We start from the raw sequence: 4,716 nt of genomic DNA on the forward strand, positions 1-4,716 counted from the left end.
ACACTGCAGTGTCCCATGCATGCATGCTTGGTTTTTGACAACATTTGAACTTGCATCAGTCAATTGTTTGCAGATAATATACTCAAGAACTATATTCAAATATCATATGAACATGTTAGAGAATGTTCATATGATATTTGAACATCACAAATTTAATAATATTGTTGTGATATGTTATATAAATAATACCATAATAGATTATGATGTGAAAATAAGATAGAATATGAAGGATAAATTTACTTATAGAAATTTAGATGTTTGTTTATTAGTTTCAGAATATTATATTATGTGTGACCACGGCCTTCTACAATAACAGGTCTTGACATCGCGCAACAAAGTTGTTAAACTGAAGGCCAATTCCTAATACTGTGTTTACATTTTTATCTTTTTACATTAGACAAAAGTTTGTGTTTGCGCTTTTTTAATAAATCTTTAAAATTTGATTGGTTTATAAATTAGATAGGGCAACTTCAAGACGATAACGTTGTAAGGTTCAAGGCGTTACACTGTAAGGTAACAATATTGTCAAGCTAACAATAAGTTTTTTTAATAATTAAAATGCCTTTAAAATGCTTTGTACCTCTTTGCAAGTCAAACTATCTCAACTAAAACAAAAATATCAATTTATACAACTACAACTACAATATCAATTACAACTACAACAAAAATAATAATACTCAACTACAACAAAAATATCAATTTATAAATTCCCGAAGAATCTAGAGGAGAGAAAAAGATGTAGTGAAGCTATCCCAAGAACTGGTTTTATTGTTACAGACTATACAGCAGTATGTCAACTGCATTGGCCAAATGAAGCATCTTTTGAAAGCAAATATGAGAAGCAACGACCTTTAAACCCACCATCTGTTTTTAAAAATATTCCGCCTAGTTGTTTAGCCACACCAGCAAGTAAAGTTAGAAAATCTGTAACTTTAAGCGGTTTGGGAAGCATTTTACTAGATGAGTTAAATGATTTTCTAAAAGAGGATGAACTTATATTTGACAATATTCAATCTTTGTTAAGTGATAATAAAGATGTTATTGTTTTCCAGCTTAATAAAAAAAGTTTACACATACAATCAAAAATGTACAAACTTGGTGTTCCATTATTTATTTTAGTAATTTTCAATTAATATTCATTTGTAGCTAACCATAATGGCACAACTTGTAATATTTCATCTTTAGCTGTAAACAAATTAAAGTTAATAAAAACAAAATCAGCTTATTATTATTTGAAGCAGTTAGATTTTTGAAAAATGAAGAAAGTTCGCTTCAGTCAAATATTCTATTCGAACACCTGAATGCTATGAGAAAAGTTAATGTTGGTAACGTTTTATATACTTCAGATATTATATGTAGAGCATATGAGTATTTTGCTATGCGACAAAGTTTATATGATTGTTTGTGTATTGACTACAAGTTGCCAAGTATAAGGACTTTAATACGATTGACTTCAAAAATAAGCTCAATGGAGGACCTAAGTTTTATAAATAGTATTTTTATGAATTTAAATCCATTGAAAAGAACTTCCATACTACTATTTGATGAGGTCTATGTCAAAGCTTCATTACTTTACCAAAGAGGTGTTTGTTTGGTAAAGTAGTAAACTCCCCTGAAAAATTAGCTAAAACAGTTTTATCATTTATGATTAAATGTCTTTTTGGAGGTCTAGAATTTATATGTAGAGCTCAACTTGTTGCAAATCTTTCCTCTGAATTTCGATTTGCTCAATGTCAACAAATTGTTGATACGATAAATAATATTGAAAATAGTAAGACACTGGTAATAATTACTGATGGTAACGGTGTAAATCAAAGATTTTTTGGAATGTTTGAAACAGTTAATAGTAAACCATGGTTAACAACATCAGGTATATATTTATTGTATGATTATGTGCATCTCATAAAATCTATACGAAACAATTGGTTGACAGAAAAGACTGACGAACTTCAATTTTCGAACAATAAAGAACTGGCTTTGGCTAAGTGGAGTGATTTAGAAACTATATATAAAACTGAGTGCAATAGTCTTTTTAAACTCTCTAAACTTACAGCTAAATCAGTTTATTCAAAACCAATAGAGAGACAATCTGTAAAGTTTTGTTTGTCTGTTTTTTGCGAAGAAACAGTAGCTGCATTAAGAACGCATCCAGAGATTTAAAATAAAGCATTTGAAGGTACTGCTGTATTTATTGAAAAAATTTTTTTTCGAATGTTGGTAATGTCAAAGCACCTGGTGCTGGCATTCGGTTTAAAAATGAATTACGCGGAGAAATCCACTCAGCTGGTGATCAACAGTTACAACTGCTACGAGATATTGCTGAACTGTCAAATTTTATGAAACCTACAGGTAAGCGTGCAAAACAGCTTACGCTAGATACTAGCAATGCAATAGCGCATTTATGTTATGGCTTTATTGATCTCATAGAAACTTTGTTGAGTAATGGAGCTAAGTATGTCTTATTAGGTTGGTTTTCAGCAGATCCACTTGAAAAAGCTTTTTCTAAGCTTTGACAGAGATTTGGAGGTACTTACTTTATAAACGCTAAATCTGTAATTAAAAAAATTAATATTCAACATACTAAATTGATATTACAACTTGACATTCCTGTTGATGGTATCGATAGTCATACTTGTGACATATGTTTTAGAGATATTTCTACTGATGAAAAAGAACTTCTGGATAATATACATGATCTTGAAAGCTCAGTTAATAAATCTACATTAGTGGCTATAGTTTACATAGCTGGCTATGTGTAACAAGCGAAATAAAAATTTATGATGCTTCTACCAATTATTATTATAAATATGGAAGTTATCTGTATAGCCTAAACAGAGGGGGACTTGAAATTCCTTCTGATACTCGTGCCAATGGTCAATATTTTGCTTTTTTTTTTTCAAGGTGCTACTGACCCTTTATGCAGAACATTTTTGTGTTACTCAGTTTCAGTTCATTGCTGCTAAATATAAATTTAAAATCACAAAAAAACAATGCAGAGTATATTCTAATATTCTGCTAAAGACTTACTCACTAATTACCACTCCCAAAATACTAAAGCTATCATAATCTATGTGAAAATTAGTTTTGTAATTTATTATGCTAGTTACTTGTTATGTTTTTTATTTTCTCATTAGCCTATATGTCTCTCAATATGTTTGGATTTGTAAATATTTACCCTGTTGAGATATTTTGATAAAACTTTTTTTTTGCTTGAATCAACTTTTGTTGGTGTTTTTTATTGTTGGTGATTTTTATTGTTACCATTTTTAGCAAAAAAAATTAAAAATACAGTTATCTTTCTAATATATAGATATATACTTTGTTATGGTTTTGCTTGTTATTAATACTATTCAATATTACATAAATATTCCTAACGAAATTTGAAATACGAAAAATATGATTATCTTTTAACAATTTTTTGGTTTTCTTTTTATATTTCCGTCTTTACTAGAGATTATTATTAGAAAACATAGACTGCCATTACACCCTACCTAATATAAAAATTTATCAATACAAGTAAAAGTGAAAGTTTAATCGGCCTTCAGTTTTTACGGCATTTTGCGCGATGTCAAGGCCTGTTATTATAGAAGGCCGTGTGTGTGACGAAAAAGTAAAGATACTTTTGCATCTAGTGGCTATTGCACCCAACGTCTACATCATTGAAAAAGTAGGTTTTTACATTTTTGTTTTTTTGTTTGACTACTTATCCTAATTGATCACTTTTTTTCAGGATTCTCCTCATGGGTTCAAGCTCATTACTCATAATATGTGTTCAATTACCCATAATACGTTAGTCATTGTAAGTAATAATTAGGAAATAATTATTTGTGAAATATTGTAGTCATTAATGACTTCAACCTGGCTAATAATTAAATTAGCCAGGTTAAAGGCTCTCTTTCTCTTTCACTCTCTCTCCATGTCGCTTTCTCTTTCTCTCTCTCTCCATGTCTCTCTCTCTCTCTGTATATATATATATATATATATATATATATATATATATATATATATATATATATATATATATATATATATATATATATATATATATATATATATATATATATATATATATATATATATATATATATATATATATATATATATTTATATTTATATTTATATATATTTGGATTTATATTTTTTTTTAGAAAATGTTTGAAGAAAGTTAGAAGATACTAAAAACCTTGGTATTATGCAAGCCGAAGCGATTTAATTAATTTAATCGACTACAAACGGCGTGTAAATCGCAAAAGAAAAAATAATATTTTTAATATTCATTTTGGATGTATTGATTAATAGCATTTATTTTAAAATAACTTCATTTTGCAACACGTTTTTTGATTTTATAAAATTTCGTCATAATAGTTTAAAGGTAAATCCCACTTAGGTTATCGGTGGAAAACATCACATGTAAAAGATCTAAAATGCTGCACGTTTTGAATACCAAATGGGGTAAAGTAGCAAATACCAGATTAAGTTAAGGCTCTCTGAAAGCTTCAATGATTAATTTTAAATTACTATTTAAGTAATTTTAAAAGTTATCATAGAAGCATTCGGACTTTCATTTGTCTAGTATTGACTACTTTTATACCATTTGGATTAAAATATGTGGCATTTAAGATCTATAACATGTAGTATTTTCCACCTATATCCCATGTAGGATTTACCACATAAAACCCATGTGGGATTTACCATATGAAACCCACATGGGACAAA

General features: G+C 28.5%; 1 long non-coding RNA gene across 1 annotated transcript; it reads left to right on the top strand.

Annotated features, from left to right (window-relative positions):
• The first annotated feature begins 269 nt into the window (after positions 1-269).
• LOC136089352 (uncharacterized) lies at positions 270-4,329 on the top strand. The gene is made up of 3 exons (XR_010642979.1): positions 270-3,667; positions 3,731-3,799; positions 4,149-4,329. It is a non-coding gene; the product is annotated as an uncharacterized LOC136089352 (long non-coding RNA).
• Positions 4,330-4,716: the final 387 nt, after the last annotated feature.

Source organism: Hydra vulgaris, chromosome 13, assembly GCF_038396675.1.
Source record: "Hydra vulgaris chromosome 13, alternate assembly HydraT2T_AEP".
In the NCBI taxonomy this organism is placed as follows: Eukaryota; Metazoa; Cnidaria; class Hydrozoa; order Anthoathecata; family Hydridae; genus Hydra; species Hydra vulgaris.